The following is a 27,417-nucleotide window of genomic DNA, read 5'->3' on the forward strand; positions in this document are numbered from 1 at the left end:
TATCCTGATTCCTTACTCAACTCTAGGAGTTTTCAAAATTTACAGAGCTATATATACCCAAAAGGTAAATTTTACTGCATATAAAAAGCAATCTCCTGCCCCTGTGCCTTTCTGTCTTCACTGAGGCCCCTTCGAGGGGGGCGGGTTGAATTTCTCTCCCTGTCCCAAGCAGAGCCCTGGCAACCTAACACAGCTAAACCTCCAGAACCCAGCCACATCCATGCTCAAGAAAACTCTCCACATGCTCAAATGAACCTCCTGCATGGAGGAATCAGCAGAGGAACCCAGGTGTGCGGGAGCCGGAGCTGAGATCTCCAAGTCTGCTCAGATTGGGACTGGGCCTCCTCCACTCAGATCCCCCTTTTTCCAGTATTTAGGCAGTTGCACCCACAAACTGCCCCAGGTACCATGTAATCCCATCAACGGCCATGATCCAGAGACTATAAAGCAAAGCTCCTGGAAGCAACCTCTTATTGTCTAGTTCTCCCTCTCAGAGAACCCAGCAAGCTACCAAGAGTATCCTGTCCACATGGCAGAGCCTGGCAAGCTCCCCGTCGCGTATTCGATATGCCCAAAACAGTAACAATGATGGGTGTCATTCTGCTGACCCTGAAAGAGCCTCCAATGTGGCAGCGTTGGGAAGGACAAGTAAAGAGAGGCTGCTAAAATCTCAGGGCTACGACAAATGGAGACATTATTGGTGCCCGTTCCAGCAAATTGATGAACAACAGGATGACAGTGATAGAGTGATACAGTGATAAGTTTAAAACAAACAAAGGGGTAGGATGGGAATGATGTTCCTGAGAACAGTAATTGGCTATGAGCAGTGCAGGATATGGAAAAAGAGTACTTTCTGTCTTGAACACTTTTGGAGAAACTAAAGGGGAAGCTTACTGATTGGAAATAGAATTTTTCACTCATGGATTTAAAAAGTGTGTGTTGGATTTTTATCTCTTGCAATGATTGCTTCTTCGGGGAAGTTCAAATAGACCTGTCTTTAGCCAATGACTTAAGATTGGCTACAATTTTCTTTCACTGTGGCCACAAAGCAGTGTTGGATATCTTCTTTGGGATCTGGGATTCGATTTGTCTATTTCCAGTTCAATACCTAAAATGAACCCCATATGATGTCCTTATTTATTTCAATGGGAAGTGAGTTTCAAGATCACCATCTATGTATTTTGAACAGAATTGACATATCATCACCAAATTTGATTGTGACTACTCTCTATGTCTTTAGACGCTTTGTTTGCCTTTATATCTTGATTCGTGTACTTGACATCATCCCTGTTGCCCTTACTACGAGTGTCTTTCCAGAATCTTTCAAGTGTGTTTTGAGTCTAGGTAAATTTTATTTTGGTAAAGCATGAAAGATTTTTTTAAAATTAAAATTTATTTAGAAAGATGTGAGGAGAGGTGGGGAGAAAGAAACAGAGAGAGACAGAGAGAGACAGAGAAAGAGAGATGGAGAGAGAGAGAACATGTTCAAGAGAGAAATATATGTACATATAGAGTGGAAATAGTCATGCAAACAAACATTAAGACAAGGAAGTGAGATACATTATGTGTTCAAGGGAGAACACAGGCTGGAGCAACAATCCCAGGTAAATTTTATAGATGGCAAATTGATGAAGAATTTGATATGGGACATGAGGGAAGAGCATGAATCTAAGGAAATTATTAGCTGAGTATTAAACTGAGTAGCTTGGTGAATGTAGAAGTATTTTCTCTGAGGCAAAGAACTAAAAGAAAGATCCAAATTGAGTGCTTAGGGACACTTGGAGACAAATTCAGATTTCTGATTTGCATGTATTGAGTTTGAAGATTCTGTCTGGCATAAAGGTGGAGTTCGTGCATGACGTAAATCAGAAATGGAAAAATCAACACTGGTGATGTGGCTTGGGGATCCGTCAAAACACGGATGATAGTTACAGCAATGAGATGAGATACGAGGATATTTGGAAAAAAAGGTGTGGCCAGGGGACAGAGATCTGGGGAATGTAAAGCCAGTGAGGAAAAGCCAACGAGGCAGAGGAAGGAAGAATTTCAGGTGAGTAAAAGGCAACGGTGCCTACATGGCTGTGTCCACTCTTTCAGTGCAATGCCTCCCAGTGGAGCAATAGAGCACGTGTATTTGATTTTCTAAGATCCTCTCCTCGATTCGGTGTTCAAAATATAGAGCTAGCAGAGTGCATCTTGACAGTGATTGGAGTTTACCTTGTTGATGTGTCATTTCTATCACATCATCACCTTAAGCAAACATCTGTGAGTTCCCATAGCCTGAGACCTAAAGCCCAGACACTCATTTCTCTGTAGGCTACGCAACAGAAACCAAAATAACATCCTATCTCACTCTGCAGAGTGCTTCTCTTTACCCGTCTCAGGGCTCCAGACATTGATACCTATTGGTTCTCTGCAAACTCTCCATGCTTTTTAGTACATGGGTCTTCATTAACTCGATTCCATCCACCTACCTCCCCCAGCTTCCTCATGTCAAAATCAGCATGAAAGGTTCTCACCATGGAGAATCTTGCTTCTAAGACAACTGAATCCAATCTTTCTAACCTACTAGTAGGTAACCCCAGGGCCGGAAACATGAAAAGCAGGTGTTCAGCCACTGGATGTGAATTCTGGCTCACAGAAGATAACACTATTCCAAAAAAGCAAATTTATACATGAATCCTCTAAAGAGGCATTTTTAACTACAGCAGGTAGGGTAGGGCGTTTGCCTTGCACACGGCAGACCCGGGTTCAATTCCTCCATCCCTCTTGGAGAGCCCGGCAAGCTACCGAGAGTATCCCGCCTGCACGGCAGAGCCTGGCAAGCTCCCCGTGGAGTATTTGATATGCCAAAAACAGTCAGAACAAGTCTCACAATGGAGATGTTACTGGTGCCCACTTGAGCAAATTGATGAACAACGGGACGACAGTGCTACGGTGCTACAGTGCTCTTTGAGTTTGGTAGGAGCTTCACAACTTATCATAAGAACTAAATTGAAGCAAGCACACAACATGAAGCAAATGAAATGAAGTTTCAGGGACCCTTACTTACAAAAGGCCCCTCAGTCTCTGCACCTGTTTTTGTATTTGGAGTGTTGTCTTTTTACTTGTTTAACAAGGAGCTGTCGCAACATTGTATAGGCTGAGGACTGGTAAAATATTCACTATTTTTAGAGTGCCCCCAAATAAATACCTTAGAAGAAAGAGGGAATCCAGTAATTGTCCACTTCCACTCTATCTATCTTGACTTTCACCTTCCTGCCCTTTGCTCCAGTTTGCTCATCTGTAAAATGGGGTTTAGAGATGCCACCGTCTTTACTGATATTAAAGACTTCTGGTGAGAAGCAAATAGAAGAACTTTCAATCATTCTGCAAGTGCTTATTGCCGATCAATACATCAGGTTTGATGCTGCGTGTAGAGAGGTGACAGAAATAGTGAAAGGTAAGCTCCGTGCTTTCACACTGTGAATTACCCAGGGGAAGACAACTATCACTGAAATATTCCTCCAGACAAATGTGATAAAAGAAGAGCATTTAGTAGACTACAGAAGCTAACAATAATGTCACAAATACACTTTGAGGAATATTCCCAGTACCTATTTTGCTTTCATGGATCTGTGCTGGGTATCTAGAGAAGATTGATTCCTACAGGAGAGAAAAAAAAATCCTCAACTGTCTCAAGGTATCCCCAACCCCAAATTAATTGGTTCCAGCAAGTCAATTAAATAATGGATTATGGAAAATGTAATGGCCATGGGGACCAGTATTCAAAGCAGCTGGTCAGCACATTCCTTCCCGGGAGAGGGGACTAGTTAAATAAAGATGGGGACGTTTCGAAGTGAATGCATAAAAATGAGAGAAAAATCAAAGACTGGGGCGCTAAGCCTGGGCAGGCTCACAAGAGTGGGTTTGGCTTACGTGGGCATCCTTTCCTGAGTCGCGTTGGAAGGACAGAGCACGCGAGGAGGATGGATTCCTGGATGCACAAAGCCTTCTCGCTGCTGCTCTGCACGACAGCCCTGCAGACTCTGTCCACAGTTTGAGGCTAACATTCTCCAGGAGTTCAATACCTGAGTCAGACTTGGGTGGGAAGACCGACAGGTGAGGCACCTCCATTCCTCAGGGTCTGCATAGATTTGGGGGCAAACTGACTCTGCCTGACACTGTGCCATCCAAAGACATTTTATAGAACTTGCAGGGCTCATAGAAATACTTAGGCGAAAGGTGAGGGGGGAACTAAGGGACTTTGATATGAATCCCTCTGAGGAGTTCTAGCAATAGGGTTTCTAGAATAATTGAGCTTTTGCTCCTGGACTCACTTTTTTGCTTCTCTGCAAACTAAAAGTGTTAATAGTCGCCCTTGGACAGTCACAGGATTCAGCATGAGGATGCACAAGCGGGCCTGAGACCAGCGCCTTCCTTCCCAGAAGAGGAATGCCTCTAAACACGCTGGAGATGCTCACCACTGTTTCTACCACAGCAGCGACCACTGCCAGTGCCACCTGAGCCACTAACAACGTGACTTTTATTACTAGCACCGCCAGTGCTATCACAACCTTAGTACCACCACTATTCTCTCCAAGGACCAGTGATACCATTAGCAACACCACTACTCCTACTCTCCTCCTCTTCCTCTTCCTTTCACCATATCCCAGTTCCACTAGAATCATTAACAAACACGACTACATTGTACCATTAGTATTGCCACGTCATCACCACCCGTGTTACCAGGATCATCACAATATCATGAACTATTACGACTACTCCAACCAATACCAAATGCTATCTCGCTTTCTTTCTTTCTTTCTTTCTTTCTTTCTTTCTTTCTTTCTTTCTTTCTTTCTTTCTTTCTTTCTTTCTTTCTTTCTTTCTTTCTTTCTTTCTTTCTTTCTTTCTTTCTTTCTTTCTTTCTTTCTTTCTCTTTTTTCTTTCTTTATTTCCTTCTTTCTTTCTTCCTCCTTCCTCCCTCCCTCCCTTCCTTCCTTCCTTCCCTCCTCCTTCCTTCCCTCCTCCTTCCTTCCCTCCTTCCTTCCCTTCTTCCTTCCCTCCCTCCTTCCTCCCCTCCCTCCCTCCCTCCCTCCCTCCTTCCTTCCTTCCTTCCTTCCTTCCTTCCTTCCTTCCTTCCTTCCTTCCTTCCTTCCTTCCTTCCTTCCTTCCTTCCTTCCTTCCTCCTTTCTTTCTTTCTTTCTTTCTTTCTTTCTTTCTTTCTTTCTTTCTTTCTTTCTTTCTTTCTTTCTTTCTTTCTTCCTTCCTTCCTTCCTTCCTTCCTTCCTTCCTTTCTTTCTTTCTTTCTTTCTTTCTTTCTTTCTTTCTTTCTTTCTTTCTTTCTTTCTTTCTTTCTTTCTTTCTTTCTTTCTTTCTTTCTTTCTTTCTTTCTTTCTTTCTCTTCCTTTCCATTTTCTTTCTTCCTCCCCCTCCTCTCCCTCTCCCTCCCCCTCCCCCTTCCTCATTCCCCTTCCCCTCTCCTCCCCCTTCTCCTCCTCTTCCTCCTACCACTCCTCCTCCTCCTTCTTCTTCTTTTTCCACATTCACCACCACCAGGACTACCAGAACCATTACTAACACCATTTTTTCAACTATCACTATTACCACAGAATCATTACCACAATTACTTTTTTGTTCCACTATTTTTTCTCCTGTTCTTTTTTCCCTTTCCCTTTTCTTTTCCTCCTCCACCTCCTCCTTCTACCACCACTCCTCTTAGTACTACCATCATCTCTGTTATTCCTAATACTACCACTACCACCATCACAACCACTACTTTATTACTCTTTTCCTACTCCCGCAGCTCTATAATTACTCCTACTATTCTCAACATGGTTTACCTTAACCATCTTGGAATGCCTTTTGGCTGTTGTTTTGCAAGGTAGAGAGGTGTGACGGGAGATTAAAAAAAGAAAAAAAATGGGTTGAAGAAAGAACACAGGCTTCTCCAGAGTGGAAACAGGCAAGCCAAGAAACATAAGGTCAAGCAAGCAAGTAATGTGTCTAAGGGGGAACATGGGCTAGAAGAGCAAGCCCATCTTGGAATGCTTTGCAGCAGTGGTTTTCACACTTTCTTACACCTGAATACTGGATGGTACCAGTTCACAGACCAGCAATGGGTACCATGCGGGAGACCAAAGCTGTCAAATTCTTGATGCTAGTGAACAGACTCTGGTCCTCAGCCTGACAGTTGAAGAGATGACTGGTTAAAGAAACTTTGGTACATCTACATAATGGAATATGATGCAGCTGTTAGAAAAGATAAAGTCATGACATTTGCTTATAAGTGGATGGACGTGGAGAGTAACACGCTAAATGAAATGAGTCAGAGAGAGAGGGACAGACATAGAATGACTGCACTCATTTGTGGGATATAAAATAACATAGTATGAGACACCTAAGGACATTAGAGACAAGGACCGGAATAGCTCAAGATAGCTCGGGAAGGGAGATGTGTGCTGAAAGTAGACAAAGAACCAAACATGATGGCCTATCAGTATCTGTATTGCAAACCATAATGCCCCAAAGTAGAGAGAAAGAGGGAAATGGTCTGCCATAGAGGCCTCGGGTGGGGAGTGGGTGGCAAAAGGGATGCTGGGGACATTGGTGGTGGAAAATGTACACTGGTGGAGGGATGGGTGTTCGATCATTTTATGACTGAAACTCGATTACAAAATCTTTGCAACTGTATCTTATGGTGATTCGATTAAAAAAAAAAGAAAATGAGAAGAGTTTTGGTTCTATTCACTATTCATGACAGGAGAGTTATTTGATGTGACAACAGGTACTTAATGCCCTGTAGAACCCCGGATGTATGCTATCCATCTCTTCTGACAGGGGATCATTCTAATTCCGTGCTAGAGTAAAGTCAAAATGCAAAATGTTGTTTCTGATGAACTTGGTTTCCTTTCTTCCTTCCTTTTTTTTTAAAAACCTCCTTGATAAATCTTCTGCATTTTGGTTCTTTCTGTTCCAATTAAAATAGTTGCCTGAGTTCAATTCGTGGGTATAATAACTAGGATTTCTTTTCAGAGCTTCCTTCCTAATTAAAAGCAGCACTTACAGAGAAAGGGTTTTACATACTTATGTATTACCTTATTCAATCCAAGCAAATTGCTTCCCTATGTAAACTTGTGAATAGTTTCATTTCTTCCAACATTAAGGCCATTCTAATGTAGATTTTGCATTAATTTGGGGGAAAGAAAATGCAGCAGAGTTTAACTGGAGATACTATTTCTGAAATTAATTCTTGATTTATAAATTGATATAAACACCCATGTTTAGAAGTGTGTATATATCAATGCGCGTTTGTGTGTGTGTATTAATGTCTGATGAAAGAAGTCTAGACATTTGGATTATTCAGGGAATTTTTGCAACTGGCTTTTCTTTTACATATTTTTTTTCCTGAGGATGAGGGATAGAATTGAAGAGGAAAGGTAAGAGCACACACGTGGGTAGTATGAAATAGATTAGTGACATGGATTTAAATCAAACATAATTTTGCATCGCTTTGCCCATTTTATGTATGAAGCAGTTATGTCACAGAGTGGCTACTTCTTGCCTAGGGTCACAACTTCGAAGGGAAAAGCTGGATTCTGAACAATCCGTCTAACCATCATTGATTTAGTGATCCCTTCTCTATGGAGGGTTGGGATGTGGGGGGTGAGGGGGATACTGAGGACATTGGTGGTGGAAAATGTGCACTGGTGGAGGGATGGGTGTTGAGTCATTGTACAACTGAAAGTCAAACATGAAAGCTTTGTAACTGTATCTCACAGTGATTCAAATTTTAAAAAATAAAAAGCTGGATTCTAACTCATGCTGGTTCACTCGCCCCCTTGCAAGTCACAGCCCTGATGGCATCATGGTGAGAAGCCCACTGAGACATGCAAGCCGGGGCTTAAGCCTGACTGAGCTTCTTGCTGGCTATTTAATGTGACACTGACCAGCAAATGTGACCTTTGTGCTTCTGAGTTTTATTTTTTTCCCTTCTCTTCCTGATAAAATAGGACAAGCACACCTTCAGGGAAGGGTCCCATTTGGAGGTCAACTTTAAGTTAACCTCTGTGGGAGAAAAAAAATTAAAAAAAAATAAAAAGAAGAAGAAGAAGAAGCTATTTCTTTCCTTTCTTCCTCAGCTCGGCTCTGGAGATTTAATTAAACTCCATTTATAATTAGCCCTCTCTCCGTTTCCTTTATGCCAGCTCCAGCTGTATGAAGACTCGCAGGAGCCACGGGGGAGTGGACATTAATGGTCAGGCTAGCATCACATGGGGCTTACTTAGTCCGTGCACATGTTCGAGGGCAGCCAACCTGCCTGAGGCCTTCACAGCAAGCGTTTCTCATGGAATTAAAAGTAAGCGGAGCTTTTAATGGATGTAATCATATTTGTCTTGTTAAAAGGACACATCGGCATGGCAGTTATTAGGGGCATCTGGAGCTGTGAGTGAGAGCTGGCAATTGTGGGTACCAGCCCGGGCTGCTGCTGGAAGGTGACTCCAAGGTGCCCTTAGATTTTGGAGACGGGAGGCAGTCAGTTGTTCCCCAAAGATGCCTTTGGGTCTGACTCTTGCTATTTTCTCCCGTATCGTCCCATTGCATCTTACCTAGTGAGCATGCATGGATAGAGCTTTAACAGACACGATGTTCCCTGCTTTCCTCCCAGAAACTCTTCCCAAGACCTCAACAGACTCATTGGGGAATCTAGAAACAGCACTGGTGACGATGATTCCTGATGCAAATCAACAACCGGTCAGCAGATTGCATAAAGTCAGTCTAGGCTCTCTGATAATGCTTGATTAAAAAAAAAGTGACAGAGTTTTCCTGAGGAATGTCAGTGCATTTAAAGAGACACGCTATCCACCCCTGCCCAATGCCATGATCACAGAGAGCTTCAGAAATAACAGGCATTTCCAAAGCACTATGTTCTTAGCGAGGGAAACTATGTGGCATGGTTCTAAACACAAAAAGAAGACGATTGAAACAAAGAGTTAAATAAAGCAATTTCAGAGAAGCAAAGATGGAAATGGAGGCTTGCTTTTAGTGGTTTTGGGGGTGCTGGAGGAACTCAAAGATTCCTGGAATACCAAGAAAATGATACTGGATTAGGTCAGATGTCTTCAAAGAATTTGTTCTACTATGCTCCTCCCCAAAGCTCCAAGCAACAACAACAAAAACACACATTAAGAGTAATATCTACTTGCTTCCTTTCTGCTGTAGGCCTGAGTGGTTGCTCTCGAAATGGGCAAGTTCATGAAACCCGGGAAGGGGGTGCTGGTCCTGGCAGGACGCTACTCGGGAAGCAAAGCGGTCATGGTGAAGAACATTGATGATGGCACCTCAGACCGCCCCGATAGCCATGCCCTGGTGGCTGAAATTGACCACTATCCCCACAAAGTGACAGCTGCCAGGGCAAGAAGAAAATCACCCAAAGGTCCAAGATCAAGTCTTTCATAAAAGTTTATAACTATAATCACCTTATTCCCACAAGGTACTCCGTGGACATCCCCTTGGACAAAACCATCCTCCACAAGGATGTCTTCAGAGACCCAGTTCTTAAACGCAAAACTCGGAGAGGGGCCAAGGTCATCTTTGAGGAGAGATACAAGACCAGCAAGAACAAATGGTTCTTCCAGAAGCTGCCATTTTAAATGTTGTTTCAATCATTAAAAAAATCAAATAAAAAAAAGAATAATATCCATTCTATTGTATTGGTTGAAAATATTCAACCAATATTTTTAATAATTAAAAAAAACTAAATTGCTCCCAAACTTCCAAAAATATGTTTTAGCACCTGAAAGCAGCCCATTTCATTTATTGCACACTAATTGCTCTTGATGCTTATTTACAATTCTTCTGAACATCAGCTAATGCTATTCTGAGCCATGTCACAGAAGCCCCCCGGTGCATGCCATAGCTTCAATCCAAACATCATGGCAATTTGTGTCTGGGCAAAAATATCTGTGCAATTGTTGCAATACTTAAAGTATCTGTCCCTTAGCAGTGATACATTTAATAGGTCTCATACATTTGGTATAACCGAGAGAACAATGGCAATAATTAGTTTCTACTATGAGTAGAGACGGATGAATGGGTCAACAAGGGGCATTCATGGCAGGAAAAAAATGCAAAAGCAAAACTTGGCCATGGAAAACTCCATATGGACGTCCTCATGGATGGGACCTAAAATGATCGAAGCAATGAAGCGTAGTGAAACTTCTTTTGGTCTCAGAGTTGAGAGCTCTCCTTTATACTGTGAATCGACAGTCGGACTTTCACATGTTGAACTTTAGACACGTTTCCAGAGAGACTTTGTGGAAGTCAAATTTTTCTTAGACTTTCTACTTTAGAAACCAATTTCAAAATCTCGCCAGTTTGGCTTTCTGATTGGGGACTTCAAAGCTGGCGATTTCGTCTCCTACATGTCCCTTGATGTCTTTGTGGCTGTGTCTTCCCCCAAATCATTGGCCAATTTCTCCAAGGGCTGCAATTTTATGTGTTGGTCCAGAGAACATGGACTCTTGGTTTGGGACCGTTGGTTTCTGGGAAAACGCTTGACTCTGCAGTTTAGCTTGAAGGTAGTGAAAAACAAGAGGGAATGGGATGAATTTGCCTTGTACACCCATGAACCTATGAATGAAATGGGTAGTTCATGGTGGGTTAGATATAGTCACAAAGACTATCACTTGGACAATCTTGCTAATAGTATTGTTTTCTTGTTCTAATTCCTTTGCTCAGTGAACAAATTCTATACAGATGAGTCTCCCTCCCTCCCTTCCTCCCTTCCTCCCTTCCTCCCTTCCTCCCTCCCTCCCTCCCTCCCTCCCTCCCTCCCTCCCTCCCTCCCTCCCTCCCTCCCTCCCTCCCTCCCTCCCTCCCTTCCTTCCTTCCTTCCTTCCTTCCTTCCTTCCTTCCTTCCTTCCTTCCTTCCTTCCTTCCTTCCTTCCTTCCTTCCTTCCTTCCTTCCTTCCTACACCTGGTGGTGCTCAGGGCTCACTTCTGCCTCTGCAATCAGGGCAGGATTCCAGGCAGGGCTCAGGGGACCAAATATGATGCCAGAGATTAAATCAGCGACAGCAAGTGCCTACCCATTGTACTATCTCTCCTTGAACCAGCCTTTCCTGAGAATTGCATACCCCAGCCTTTTAAAGTTGCTTTTGCTGGTTGTAAAATTGCAACAGCTCTGTTGCCAGGCCTAAAGTGAATGAGAGAAAGATACTTGGGAGCCTCCAAGACAAAACCTTCGGCAAGCTTAATACCAATGGCAACAGTATCAGCTGTGACCCTCTATTTGCTAAGTGGCTTCCATATATGTCATTTAACCTGCCCAACAGTACTATAAAATTGGCATAATGAAAGTCAGATTTTATCGTGTGATATGTGAGGCACTTCAAAGGTTGCAGTTAGAAAGTAGTCAGAGGTAGGATTATCTCCCAGCCTCTCCACCCTCAGGGGCTGTGGCAAAACTGGGATTCAGAATTTTATGTCTCCTTGTCACTTCATTTTTGCAACACTGGTTTCATTGGACTCTTACCTGCAGCTCTGCCTAAGACATTTCAACCATGAGTTTTCACTGGATTTTTCTAGAAATCCATACCTGGGCAACAGGAGAAAATTCACACCTTTTCATATGGGATGGGGAAGTGAAAATTTGAAAGTATTGTATTAAGTTTATTTTTCAAAGACCAAGGAGCTGGTAAGCATCAGTCCAGAAAGAAAACTAGATCTTGGGAGTTCTGCTCTTCTCAACCTTATCCTGCAAGACTGCCTCTTGGTTCTCCTTAGTTGTTAGCGCTCATATTTTTCTCTTCTGGTTGTCCAATCAGAGAAAAATCATCAGATTAAGGGTCGTGTTCTGTTTGTATAGGCAAATCAAAACTATGCAGTAGGTCTTGGTCACGTTTCTATTTTTGAAGCCAAGTGACAAGCCTTTCATTGAGGCTTATGTCTGGGAATGGGAGGGTTACGGACATGTCACTGACGGTGATTGTGCAGTATGAGTGATTGTGAAGTTTAAGTACATCATGAATATTCAATAAGCAGTACCTTGCATGCAAATTTGCGTTGTCTGCAAGGCAAAAGGGGGCCCAGGTAATGGATATTGAACATGATTTCCTATCTACTAGATTTGGTGACCAGGGCTGTGAACTAGTGCCAGACACTCCGGTTGAATCACACAACTCAGTCATGTTTCTTTAGCACTAAAATCACAATTGTTATTTGGTATATTCAAATTCAGTATGTTTGATGAAACTTGATGGTGAGAAGTACATCTCCTGCCTCTTGCATTTTCTATTTTCTCAGCCCATAAAAATCCAGAAGGAAAATGGTGATTCACTCCCAGTGAGCCTCCCTATGAACTGTGTGTGTGTATGTGTGTGTGTGTGTGTGTGTGTGTATTAGGCGGGGAGGGTCTACATTTTTGTCACCAAATGAAAATGTTTCTTCATTATGCCTATTTTATTCAATAGGACTGATCTGGATTTTTTTTTTGGTGAAGTCTTATAAAAAATTATACTGGGTTTAATCTACATGCTTTTTATCTATATTGTCTTAAAAAGCAGAGATTGCTCTAAAGAAGAAGTAATTCAACATGTTTTTAAGAGACATACAAAGTTAATAAAATTTGCACACACCATTTTAAAAGGTAATACGACCTTCTACTTGATGCATGCCAAAGAGAAGATGTTTCACCAGCACATAGACCAGTTACTGTGCTTGATGCATTTCTTTTTAAAACGTATTAAAAATAATTCACATGACTTGTTTATTACCGTAAATGTACTCTCTATTCTCTAGGGTGGATTCACTGGTAGATGAATTTATATGCTATTTAAGTTGATATTATCAAATGATGTCAGATTTAATTAGTAAAAAACAGATTTGACAAACATTGACCTTGGTTCAAGGGAAATGAAAAAAACAAGACCCTGAAGATAAGGAGATAACAATTGATGGATGGAACATTATTTCATTTGAGAAAACAAAAAATGGTACAGCATCTAGAAATTGAATTCATGACCTGCAAAACAAGATCAAATTAAAAACTGTCAGGCTGGTGCAAAAAAACCCTAAATGTGTGAAGGCAGAACATTCTAGTTCTGAAATGTAAATGATGATAGTTAGAAAGATCTGAACTGAAAGCTGATATTTGGAGAAAAAGTGAGAGAAAGTAGGTAAATAGATCTGGGTTATGAATTGGTGATAAAGTTGGGAGGAAAAGAAAGTGCTGGCAACAGCATAAACCAGGTTAATTATATGTTTCCCAGCAAAGAAATTTTCTACCTGTGTAGAAAGTCCTCCATGAGAAGCTCTAATATATTTTATCTGGTGATTATATGAAGTGCAGTAAATGTACTACATGCAGTACACATTTTCCTGCATGTGGTAGGAGGAAATGCATGGATATTAAAACAAGTTTGAAAATAATCAAGAATATTAATATTAAGAGGTAGCATGAATTTATTTCCAATGAATGTGGTGTAGCTTTTGTTTTGTTTTATTTTTCATTTAGGAGAAATAGGACAATTACTATAGTGAACTCATAAGACATAAAGGAAATTCCAGTATATTTTTCCTGAGTTATAATATTTCTCTCTGCACTCTGCTGGCAATAAAGTAAGATTATTTAAAACCACAAAAAGAAATTCTAAGAATATAAAGCATAAACAAGAGGGCAAGTATTCATAATTTACCAATCCTAAACAGAGATTTGAACATACAATTAGTTTCTTCATACTACTGAATGTTAAAATATGAACACAATTGAATATTGAGCTAATAATGGGAACAGTAAATTATGCCAATGAAAATGTAATCATATTTTAAACAGTTCACATTTCAAAATTTATCAGAGACAATGTAATGTGAAAGCATTTGATGAACGTGAATATTGAACTTCAGTAAATTTCCTCCTGTCACTCATTTGACTGCTTATTGATCATTTACTATGTACCAGGTCTCTGTCAGTTAGTTGATAGGGCTAAAAAGGAGATCCTTTTTTTATCATGGGGCCTAAAGTTCAGACGACACAGACATTAAGGAATTAGGTATATTCATGTGACTGCAAGCTGCCAAGATTAAAAACAAACAAAAAAATAAAAGAAAAAGAAAGAATTTCTATACAATTACTTATTTTAAATGGAAAATGAACTGCATTTTCAGAGTCAGAGAAAGTCTCCCTGGGAAATTTATTGGAGTACTGATCCATAAAGGTAAAATAAAGGGAGGTAGATAGTAGACTGGAAGGGAAAACTCTTCCAGAAAGGGGAGAAAGCAAGTGCAAAGGGCCTGTGACAGGAAAAATTGCAGACTAGCTTCTCTATTAAGAAAGATTCCACTCTTCCACCTAGGGCCACATCAACAAGATGAAGGCAATGCAGTATAGATGCTCAATGGAACACTTCTAGGCTTTTAAAAAAAGTTGGTGTCAAGATACTTCCTGGCAGCCAACAAGCTAGAGCAGTTTGGGACACAGAATCAACCATAATGGCAGCTGAACTGCCCTAATGTCTGGTGACTCCCACAGGTGGGCATGGTTTTTTGGAGTGAACAGCCACTCATAGGGCTGCCAGTTAATTTCATCCCACCATATCCTATTAGAGGGAAGACGAGACCAACACCCACCAAGAGTACCCAGACCCTCCCAGGCAGTGACAAGGGGTGGAGAGGGGACACTGATAGTATATTAGAAAGAACTGCCTCCAGGGTACCACAGAAACCATGGGGAACAGTGCAGAAACTCACCATAAGGAGTGGATGAATCCAGGAGCCCTGAAGCCTCAACAAAGAATGCCCACATCATCTCTCTGATATACAATGTAGAGGTGAAATAGTGAGGATGTTTAGTGCGCTCAAAGAAAACAGAGGAATGGACATCCAATAAAATACGGGAGGGTAGGAGAGAAATCGTGCAATGGACAGCCAATAAAATGCAAGAGGAAATGAGAGCAGAAATAAGAAAATTACACATAGAAATGGCATTGATTATAAATTCGGTAGATGGAATGAAAAACTCAGTGGGTGTCCTTAACGGAAGCTGAAGACAGAATCAGTGAGCTTGAGGATGGGATGCAGAAAACCTCCAGGGAAGAGCAGAAGATGGAGAAAGTCCTCAAAATAAATCTAGGCCAGAACAGAGAATGATGGGAAGAATTCAAGAGGAATACTAGGAAGACTCAAAAAGAAAAAGCAAGATTCCTTATAAATTGATGTCACACCAGAAATCATAGAAATTCGAAGGATCATCAATGATTACCTTGAGAATCTTTGTGCCACAAAACTAGAGAAACTTGAAGGTATAGATAAATTCCTGGATTCCAATGACTGCCCAAGGCTGAACCAAAATTTGAAATACCTGAACAGGAGAGGAGAGAGGGAGAGAGAGAGAGGGAGAGGAAAAGAGAGAGAGAGGAAGAGAGAGGAAGAGAAAGAGAGAGAAAGAGAGAGAGAAAGAGAGAGAAAGAGAGAGAGCGCCTGCCACAGAGGCTAGCAGGGAAGGGGGTGGGGGCTGGAGGGAAGATAGATAAATAAAAAAAGAGAAAAAGAAAGAGAATATGTCAAGGATTTTAATTTGTGGGGAACAGATCTGTAAAATGATCAAAATTCAGATTTCAGGGGCTTCAGTGACCACTTCATGAGAAGACAAGGATAGATAAAACTTACTGATACTTCTAGAGTGAGAGAGAAAGGTCGTCCTTACTGGGAGGGTGAATATTCTGATGAGCTGGTAAGATGCCAGGTCACTCAACCTATTTGAGGTCTAACAGCTTGCCCTGGCTTTTCTCTGCCTGGCTTCAGTTATCCTTCTTAAACTGAAAGTGCCTCTTACTCTGCCCATGCTGATCCCTAAGGCTTTTGAGTGTACCTCGGAGTATCAATACACACTTTATTGATCTCAATGGCTGCTCCTCCCAGATGAGAGTATTAAATGAGGCCCCCAGAGCCATGCCACCAGACTCCACACCAGGCTATTCTCACTCAGGGCTCCCTATAGGGGGGCAGGTGAGAACCCTTCCCGCCCCAAGGGTCCCAGCCCTGGCAGCCGACCTCCACTACCCAGCCGCCGCCACGCTCCAGGCCACTTTCTGGAAGCTCTGGCTGAACCTCATGCATGAATGAAGTCCCACGGAACCCATATAATGCTGAACTTTGTGACTTGGACCTTGGACACATTATAAGACACTTCCTACCCATTTTATATAATTACCACACCATATTTGATGGAGTTCAGATAGGAGGCAACTATACCTCTCCAAGAGCCCCGCAAGCTACTGAGGGTATCCCCCCCACATGGGCAGAGCCTGGCAAGCTGCCTGTGGCATATTCAATATGCCAAAAACAGTAACAATAGGTCTAATTCCCCTGACCCTGAAAGAGCCTCCAATCATAGGGAAAGACCAGTAAGGAGAGACTGCTAACGTCTCAGGGCTGGGAAAAATAGAGATGTTATTGGTGCCCGCTTGAGTAAATCAACAAACAAAGGAATGACAGTGATACAGTGATATTTCTAGTTACTTGTGCCATCTGTTAACTGTATGCAATTTACTTACATGTTATTATTTTTTGGGGGGGGTGTTGAGGAGTTGGGTCATAACAGCAGTTCTCAGTACTTACTCCTGGCTTTGTGCTCTAGAACCTCTCCTCGAAGGGCTCACAACACCATATGGAATGCTGAGAATTGAAACTGATTTAGCTATATGCCAGGCAAATGCCCTATCCACTGTGCTATCTGTTTGGCCCCTAACTTACATCTTCTAATTATAAAAATAAAATAGAATGTCAAGCAAAAAATTAAGTACTTAATTTCATTACAGTTTACCAAATATATCCAGTCTAGTCATCAACCAAAGTTATCAGATCCTTTGAAAAAATATCACTTATTATCAGGGAATACAGATCTACACTACAAAAAGATATCACTTTGCATCTGTGGCAATGCCTAACTAAAAATCAATAAAAATGAGAAAGTTGACGTCTGATCTTTTGTGATTGCGTGTATAGAACTTGAGGGAAGCATGGGTCAAGAACCAGAGAGAAAGGGAAAGACACGGACAGAATTTTCTCGATGGGGAGGAAGAAAAAAAATTAATGAAGAAGCAGCAGCAGCAAAGCACGTCAGCCCATGAAACTCAACAACAATCTCGCAGAATCTGACAACAAAAAATAGTGATGGATGGGGAAGGGTGATGCACAAAGTAGGGTGAGTAAACTGGTTCGAACTTAGTGGGTCGTGGTATCGGAACTTCGATGATGGCTGTGGTGTCATAGCTACATTTATTACTGTGACTCTAAGCCACTCACATAGCTTTGAGAATCCATTTAAAAAAAATTTGCATCAGAAACTCTCTTTTCTCAGCTTTCCCATGCTCTGTAGACAGATACACTTATTGTCTGATAGGCCATTTGAAAGGCTCACCACAGTAACTTTATAGACCATATCAACTTCTAGCGAATATTATTTTAGCTATTAATATTCTCCCATGGCCACAAATTCTACCTGACAAAGCTTCCTCCCAGTCTCACTTCCCAGTTGTTACGTTGGCATGCCATGCCCTGAATACCAAAGGCAGGTATGCAGTAGATACCCGGACAGATGGGTGGATATAAAACTGAGTCCAGGAACTGCAGGCCAGGTCGCGTTCACTCCAAACACCAAATTGATAAATATCCAACGGAGGGTCTTTTGTTCCAATGAAATTTTAAACCGGAGTGCTTAGATTTTATTTTTTTTCAAAGCATACAAAAATGACAGCTGTGCAGAGGGTAAGGACATAATATGGTAAGTAGAAAGACAGCACCAAAGCACATGGGCTTTTGGCAAAGACCACGATGAACTACCTGAAAGGGGAAAACAAATCTGCCTTAAAATCTTGAGAAATGTATTTAAATGTAATTTTCAAAATCTAAGAACCGGGTTCGTGTTTTTCTTCTCCAGGATTAGAACAATCTATAAATGCTAGAGTAGGGGCTGAAAAACATGTTGATTTATCGTCCTTGTTAATAATTTACTTGGGAGTGCGATGCATCTTTCTTTCTTTCCTAGACACTGCTTATTTTTTTTTTGCTTCTTCATAACAAGGCAATTTATCCCCAGAGTGGTCGAGGAAAGTGCCCCAGAAGACAGTAGTGCAGCCAGATGCGGTTTGTCCACAGAGGCTGTGGCGTCTATTGATTTTTGAGGGTGTGGGGCCGTATTCTTTTTCCAATTATTGCTGCTTCTTTCATTTTTTTTGTTTTAGTAAACAAGTCAATATTTCACCATTTAGATATTTCCTCCAAAATAGTTATCCTATGAAGTAGAAAATATAGAGTTCTAAGTTCCCCAAAGTATTCTGGGAATCTGATTAGGAAGGAATTCATGAGTTGCTTCCCAGGAATTGAAATTCTGACAAATTTAAATAAGATCTAATGGTCTCCAGGCAGTGCTGGTGAACTTGTAATCCATCTGGCATGACATCCAACCGATGTTTTGCATAGAAGGAAAATAACTTGGGGTACAGGAAGCGAAAGTATGTTGTCTGTGCATGTGTACATAAGAATACGTAGTAGGGGATGGAGAGGTAGTACAGTGGGTAAGGCATTTGCCTTGCACAGGGACAAGTAGGGGATGACCTGTGGCACAGCATATGGTTTCCTGAGCTCACCAGAAGTGATCCCCGAGCCCTGAGCCAGAAGTAAGCCCTGAGCACTGCTGGGTGTAATCCAAAAACCACACACACACACAAAAAGAAGAAGAATACATATTGTATATGAACATGTGTGCATGTGATCTGAGAAAGCATATTCCCTCAGAACAAATGTCTAGATAAAATGTTGCCAAAGAACGTGTTTTTATTTTAAATAAAAGAAAATATGATATTGATATGTAAAACATTCTTGATCAGTAGGGGGTTGAAACTAAAATCTCATTTTTAAAAAATTATTTATTGTTTAAACTGAAATCTTGTCCAAACTCCTGATCTTTCCCATTGCCAGCAAAGTTCCGTGAACTATTAGGCTTTCAAACAAGAGCTCTAGGTCCACATCACAAAGGATAAAGTCGGGCTTGATGGACTGAAATAATCGGGAGAGGAAGATAAGGAGCTTGGAATGTGATGCAACCAATAGGATTTCTCATCCACTTCCCATCTTCATTTCAGATGTCGAATTCTAGCTCATCTTTATGAAATGTGGAAGCCCGTGGGGTGAAGACCTTGGTTTCTCTCCATATAGAAGAAACAGAGATCACGGGGCCACAATTTCCCCACAATTAATCACGTGTTCTTTTGTTGGGTTTCAAGCCTACAGGTCAATAGATTTCCACAAACGTGGATGATTTTGGACATATTGTTTTAGTACCAGCATTTACTCTCGAACTATCATTTTCTGCGATAGCACCAATACCAAGCCTTTCTCTTAATGTCTGCATATTATGAATTTGTGCGTGTTTAAATTGCTACCCACTCGTTAGACAACGTAAAACTGGTATTTAACATCTCTACAGCTCAATTTCTTCATCCAGAAACGGGGATAATTATAGTACCTATATTATTAGGATGCGGGGGGAAATAAGTGATATAACAAATGTAATGTGTTTAGTATATTACTGACACATAGTAAAAGCTCACGAAATGTTCTCGACTACTATTATTACCCAGATCTATTATGTGTGGACATAGATGAATTTTGCTTAAATATAAACAGTTCTAGAATAAAGTCATATATTTATGTGTGCATGAATCTCGCCCTTCTTTAAGATGAATTTTTAGAAGGCAAATACAAAATCAGAAAATCTGTGCTCTTCAAATATTCAGACACGAGCCAAGCAGTAGTGCCGTAGACAGGGGTCTTGCCTTGCGTGCAGCTAACCCAATTTTAATTCTTGACACCCCACTTGGCCCCCCAAACCTGCCAGTAACCCGTAAGTTCAGAGTCAGGCCAAACCGGGAGTGTCCCAAGAACAAACAAATGAGAGTAAAAGAAAGATCTTCAGACAGAATGGTCAAGTCTTCTCTTGAAAAAGTGTCATTCCGGGGCTGGACCAATAGCACAGCGGGTAGGGCGTTTGCCTTGCATGAAGCCGACCCGGGTTTAATTCCCAGCATCCCATATGGTCCCCTGAGCACCGCCAGGAGTAATTCCTGAGTGCAGAGCCAGGAGTAACCCCTGTGCATCTCGAGGTATGACCCAAAAAGCAAAAAAAAAAAAAAAAAACTGTTATTCCTGGATTAAAGGAATATTCTTCTTTGCCGAAGAGTATTAAAGGCTGAGATGATTACAAATCAATTGGTTCTAAGTCCTACATTTGGTTTCAAAATAAACCCCCTTTATGACCTGCTGTCCTATAATGTTACAAGTACTTAAAAACAGGAAGAAAAAAAGAAGTATAATTGTGTTTGGGAACAATAAAAAAAGATAAATTTTTCAAACTGTGAATCTTACTGTTGTTGATTAAGAGGGTATCTGGGGAAGAGTTGGATAATACTTCTGGGGTAAGCGCCTTAGTTGCTAAGTAGAAAATCAGGAAAAAAGCCAAGTGTGTTTAATTTCCCACAATACATCACTTCAACCATCTGTGAGAAAGATAATATTCTCTTAAAAGGAGAAACAATTACTGAGAAAGGGGGTTTAGGGGAATAATGATACATATTTCTTGTCTTCAATTAGCTCTTTGTTAATGGGTTGCTAAGACACATAAAGTAACTAATTAATTACTGAAACACTAATGTTAAACTAAAGAAAGATCCGCAACCTAAAATGAAATGATATTTCTAGCCATAACCATGGCATAACCTTATTTGTGCTTAAACATTGAAATGTGTCATTTTCTTCTTGGGTGGGTGTGGAGATGAGGGAAAAAATATATATTGATTCACCAGCTTAATAGAATACTATTATAACCAAAATGATAGGATAAAAAGAACAAATTCCTCAAAATGATGCTGCTGATAGGATAACTTTGAACAAGAAACAATGGGGAGGGGTGGGGGAAATTGCTATTTTTCCTCCATTTTCTCACAGGTGTTTTATTAAAAAAAAGAAATCCAGGCTGGAGCAGTAGGTAGGATGTTTGCTTTGTATGCCTGAGCATTGCTGGGAGTGGCCCACACAAATAAACAATCAAACAAAACACACACACACACACACACACACACACACCAAACAAATTCCCTGACACTTTTCTACCTAGCCAATAATCTCTAGACTTCACTACCTGCATGACAGATATTTCAAGGGAACTATTTCCCACTTGGAGGAAGTAACCCAATTCTCCAAAAGCCGAGTGTATGGTGGAAAATGTTGAGAACGTAGGAAACAATAGCAGAAAGTCTAGGGTCCACGATCTCGGCAAACACGTGTTCCAGTCGCACATTAAAATTCGTCTCTGGAGTGGTGCTACAGATAACGCTCTTGGGGAGGGAAAACAAAAAAGTCTCTCCAAAACTTGAAGTGATGGGAAGCATTTGGTATGCCAGGGCAAGTCTTTTCTTCCTTTTCGATTTCAACAGCCCTGTGTGGAAATTCCTAGAAACACAATTTATGTCCTAACGTGCTTAAAGGCGCGGACTGTTCCAGGCAACAGCAGCCTTTGTGCAGCGTATCTGGCTTTGGGTGGATTCACGGACTGTTCGCAATCAGTGTTGAAATGCAGGCTCCGGTGAAAGCTGTGAGAGCCTGAGAAATGTTACATGCATAATTCATAGCTCCCTCATGGCTGGATGGATGTGTGCAAGTTGTCGGGGTTACACGGCTACCCTCGTCCACTGACAGGAAGAGTCTGGATAGAGTCAACATTCTTTTACTGATTTAAAAAAATAAAAAAAAAATTCCCCAAGTCTTGTGCTCAAAGGAAGATGCTCTCAAAGGAGGTGGTCACTTGATGCACTAACGAATCCCTTCCAACATCCAAGAACGCCGAAGTTCTCATTTAGTTTTGTTGGTGGTTCCAATCTCTAATACGCAGCCCTGTCTCCTTCTGCTCCCTTTAAACTATGCCCATCTCTTGAAAATTTCTAGGATGGCGTTCTTCAACCCTTTCAGACCTACCTGTAGACAAGCCCCTGGCCTGCTTCCTGGTCCAGGAGAAAGGCAGTGATAGCCAGGATGGGAAAGCGGCAGTGTCCAGCCTTCCTGCAGACCTGGATGAAGACAGCTGTTTCGGAACATCCCCAGGTTTTCCCTGACTCTGCCTTTTTGTGCTACCATGTCCTGGCCACGAGTGGTGGACAGACCCTCATCTCAGACGGTCCCCATGATCCCAGTTCCTGAGATTCATTTGCTTGAGACTCCTCTTCCTGAGTGCATTATGGACCCCTGCACGGGCAAGTTCTGATTGCAACGTGGCAGGGCAACCTAATGACATTTCCGTGATCCTTTTTTCAAGAGACTGTGTGTCCGGAGGGTAGAACGCTTGCCTTGCATGCAGCTGACACAGGTTTTATCTCCTGCACTACAAATGGTCCCCTGAGTCCTGCTAGGAATGGCGGAGGAGGGATAGAGGGAGGGCAAGAGGGAGCAACAGAGAGAAGGGGAGAGAGAGAGAGAGAGAGAGAGAGAGAGAGAGAGAGAGAGAGAGGGAGAGAGAGACAGAGACACAGACAGAGACGGTGAGGGAGAGACAGAGAGAGGGAGAGACAGAAACTGAAAGGCAGAAATAGAGACAGAAACAGAGGGATACAGAGAGAGAGAGGGAGGGAGAGAGAGAGGGCGAGAGAGAGAGGGAGAGACATAGAGAGAGAGACTGAAAGATAGAAATAGACAGAGAGAGAGAGGGAGGGAGGGGGAGAGAGAGACAGAGGGGTGAGAAAGACAGAAAGAGACAGAGAGACAGAGAAAGAGAGAGGAAGGGAGAGAGAGATGTGCATCCTTTGTTTTTGGAAGACTCTGGGTGCTGAGTGCAGTGCCCTGGGAAGGACTTCAGGGGGTACTCTGAAACAGAAGAAATCAGAGAACCAAGACACCCAGTGCAATTAGCAGGCAAGAAATGAAAATCCCTGAAATCCGACCAAAGTTTGGAAGCAAATCTTGCTGAACGGAACACAACTTGTCATACACAGAGAAACCTCCATTGAGATACACCCAGCAGTTCTGAGAAATGCAGTAGCCAACAGTAATACACATAAACTTTAGTTTCCTTTTCTTTATTTTTGAGGGCTTCCTTGGATGGTGTTCGGGGTCTACTCCCCCGTCTATGTTGGAGGGTGGCTGGAGGGACCGTGTGCTACTGGGGATGGTGCCAAACATGCACTCGGCCTGTTGGAGTCTCTCTGTGCCCCCAAATATATGCTGTTTAAAACCAGCAAGTTTCAAACTAGAGTAATGGCTGCAGGAGCAGCAGTGGAGAATTAATATGCTGACTTCAACTATTCTTTTTTCTGACTTTTACATTTCAGACTCTTTCCCTGGCTCTCTGTCTAAGCTCCAAAAATCACCATTTCAGAGTCAGTGGGACAGTTCAAAGGGCAGAAGACCTGGTCCGATGCCCAGCACCATATAGGGTCCCCCAGCACAGCCAGGAGTGAATCCTGAGCACCAAGTGAGGGATTGAGCCTCAACACTGCCAAAGGTGATCCCCCAAATAGAAAGAAATCACATCCTTGAAGTTAACTATCCCTCATCATGTCACACATAGTAGACTATTCCTTTCTTTATTTCCTATTTAAAAAATGCTTCGATTCTTATTAATTACCAAGTGTTAATATTTTCTATTTTCTATATTCGATATGCCAAAAACAGTAACAACAAGTCCCACAATGGAGACATTACTGGTGCCCGCTCGAGCAAATCGATGATCAACGGGATGTCAGTGCTAAGGTGCTACAGTTCCCAATTGAGAGAAGTCTACACTTCTCTTGTGCAAGACCGAGTTCACGATCTAGGGTTGAGTAAGAGCTCAGCAAGTACCCAATGAATCAATTACTAACAAAATTGAAACTATAGAAGTTCAATTAAAATAAAACGCAGGGCCAGAGCAATAGTACAGCTGGTAGGGCATTTGCCTTGCATGCGGCTAACTTAAGTTCCATCCCTGGCACCCCAGTATGGAACTTGCAGTACAGCAGAAAAAAAGTTCCTGAGTGCAGAGCCAGAAGTAACATCTGAGCCCCACCAGGGGTGGTCCGCAAAAACCAAAATAAAGAAAGAATTGAGATAAATAGAATAAAATAGAAATTTAAAATGCTAAGTATTTTATGATACTATCACTGGCACGCTCAATCTGGGTTATTAAAGTACCCATGAATAAATAGGGGATGACAGATTACGGCACAGATAAAAATATCTCCACTTAAACATCTGTTTCACATTTGTCCTTAAATAATTTTGTGCTTACTTAAGATTTATGGGGTCTGACTTTATCTGATAGGCAACAAAGCTATCTTAAGAGCGTTCAAGAATGAAGGAAGGGAAGAGATTGCTCCAGTGTTTCTGAAATATCTCCCACTGTCTGTCTCCACCATTAAGTTTCTCACAAAATAGGTTTGATAATCAGAATATGATACAGGGCTGGAGCGATGGCACAGTGAGGAAGGCATTTGCCTTGCATGTAGCCAACCCGGGTTTGATATCCGTCATCCCAAATGGTTCCCCACCTACCACCAGGAGTGATCCCTGAATGCAGATCCAGGAGGGAACCCTTAGCACTGCTGGATGTGAACACATCATTCCTCGACCCCTGAACAACAACAACAACAAGTTTGATGTATAAGACTTGTCCATTCAATTTTCTGTCATCACCTAAAAGTTATTATTTATCAGATCCACCAAATATGATTATATGGGCTGGAGTGATAGCACAGCGGTAGGGCGTTCACCTTTCACATGGCTGACTCGTGTTTGATTCTTCCGCCCCTCTCAAGAACCCGACAAGCTACCAAGAGTATCTCGCCCGAATGGCAGAGCCTGGCAAGCTACCTGTGCCATATTCAATATGCAAAAACCAGTAACAACACGTCTCACAATGGAGATGTTACTGGTGCCCGCTTGAACAAATCGGTGAGCAACGGGATGACAGTGACAGTGACCGTGATGATGTTATGACGCGGTGAGAAAGAGCAACAGTTTTAAACTCATTGCATAGCTACAGACATGCATCTAAAGATGCAGCGGTGATGTCAGAATGAAAGACAATGTCGTAGGATGGTTTCAAGCTGAACACTGTGAAGGGAGATCTCTTCGTTCCATTTGTGACCAGAGTGCGCTGCTAATGCCAAAGTAATCTGCAGTTTTTATAACATTTACATTGGGTTGAAGGTGAGCACAAATGGTAAAAAAAAAAAAAAATCAACCATGTCGGATCAGGATGTGAGATCCTCTTAAAAAAAAAATAAAGAGCAGAAAAGCTGAAGTTGTCTATAATTCTTAGATGTATTTTATGTGAGCTGAGGATGATTTAAAAGATCAAGCAAAGTATTTAGGATTGGGTTCAGACACTTCTCTTAACATGAAAATTAAACCCCGGGTGAACTCAGACAGACAGGCTTTTTATACCTTCTCTGCATTTATCACTATATGATCTCAGGCACTTACTACACATCCCTGAGCCACCATTTGTGAAATGAAAGAAATAATGGAACTTTTCTCTGGGCAGATGTGAAGGTGAAATGAGTTGCTGTATATAAAATGTGGCGCTTAACACAAGATCTGTCACAAAATGAAAGCTCAATGATATCAGCTTTGGAATCAACATGAATTGTTATCATGACTTTGCTGTTCTATTACCGGAACCCCCACATGGACTAAGATCCCAGTTTGTATCTAGCTATCTCTTTTAATGCTAAAAGAAATCTGAGAATTATATTAGCATATTAACAATGTGCCTTTAATTTTTTTTCAACATTGAAATTCGTGAAATTTCTGGAACATCCTCTGGGAAGAACATGATCTACGTCTGTTTCACAAGGACATCTCTACGATTTATTGTATCGCTTACAATAAAAATCAAAATCTAGTGTTGTTTGCTTGTGCATGGCAAATATTGATGGATAAAGTAGAAAAATAAACTACTCTGCAGGGCATGTTCATACTTACACCTAATATTTAAATATTTTAAGGCAACTGAAAAATATGTTTGGGCAACATCATTTTCTGCTTTGTCCTTTGAGGTATAATTCATGATTTCCAAGACAATGTTCAATGTTTAATTGCATATTGCATGGGGTGATGTGAATATAGATTTAAGCATAGATCTGGTTATTCCAATACACATTTGTACCAATGCTACTATCAATGCCTCCAATTTTTTCCTTTGGTCTTCTCTATACTTAAAAACACTTAGACTTTCTATAATGATTTCCTACAGTTATCTTAACAGACCATGCACTATTACTTGAAGTTGTATATTCATGTTGGGTCACAAGGCAGGATGTTTTGAAATTACCCATGGTTTCCACAGAATAGCTGACAGCTTTTTAATAGCATAGATTAGAGAATTTTCACAAAAAGTGCTGCAATCTTTTTCAACTTCACCTCCTACTATTGTCTCATGAAGGGGCTTTGAGAAGTTTGGGTCCTAGATGCAGCAGGAGAGGTTTCCCCAGAGGAAATAACGCTGAAGGGTGATGTTTATTAAGACGTCTGAAAAGTTACCCGTCTGAACAGTCACCAGAAGAGCTTTGCTAAGGCTTATGAATATCTTAGGCTACCATATTCCATGGGCTGGAGTGATAGCACAGCGGTTGGGCTTTCGCCTTTTACGCAGCCAACCCGTGTTCGATTCCTCCGCCCCTCTTGGAGAGCCCAGCAAGCTACTGAGAGTATGGAGCCCGCATGGCAGAGCCTGGCAATCTTACCCGAGAGTATTGGATATGCCAAAAACAGTAATAATAAGTCTCTCAATGAGAGACGTTACTAGTGCCCGCTTGAACAAATCGATGAGCAACGGGATGACCGTATTCAATATTTGTTTTATTTACATGTTAAATAGATTACTGTAAAATTTTAAGAGAATGGACCAAAGCGATGGGACAGCAGGGAGAGTGATTGCCTTGCAAGTGGCTGACTTGGGTTCGATCTCTGGCATCCCTTATGGTCCTCCAAGCAACACCATCATCATCATCATCATCATCATCCCATTGATCGTCGATTTTCTCAAGCAGTCTCAGTAATATCTCAATTTGTCCTAGCCCTGAGATTTTAGAAGCCTCTCTTTACTCGTCCTTCCCAACAGTGCCACATTGGAGGCTCTTTCAGGGTCAGGGGAATGAGACCCATCATTGTTACTGGTTTTGGCATATGAATAGGTCACGACGAACTTGCCAGGCTCTCCTATGTGAGTAGGAAACTCTCAGTAGCTTGCCAAGGTTCTCCGAGCACCACCAGGAGTAATTTCTGAGTGCAGAGCCAGTAGTAACCCCTGAGCATATCCTGGTGTGACCCAAAGAAACAAATAAATAAACAGATCATTTTAAAACATTTTTAAGAGAGAGAGAGAGAGAGAGAGAGAGAGAGAGAGAG

General features: G+C 41.6%; 1 long non-coding RNA gene and 1 pseudogene across 1 annotated transcript in view; one reads left to right on the top strand and one right to left on the bottom strand.

Moving 5' to 3' along the window:
• The window catches only part of LOC129402350 (uncharacterized), a 345,176-nt gene that overhangs the window by 265,789 nt on the left and 51,970 nt on the right, over positions 1 to 27,417 (bottom strand). The window lies entirely within an intron of this gene.
• On the top strand, positions 9,226 to 9,635 carry LOC101543833 (60S ribosomal protein L27-like; annotated as a pseudogene).

The sequence above is a fragment of the Sorex araneus genome, chromosome 2 (genome assembly GCF_027595985.1).
Source record: "Sorex araneus isolate mSorAra2 chromosome 2, mSorAra2.pri, whole genome shotgun sequence".
NCBI classification, from domain to species: Eukaryota; Metazoa; Chordata; class Mammalia; order Eulipotyphla; family Soricidae; genus Sorex; species Sorex araneus.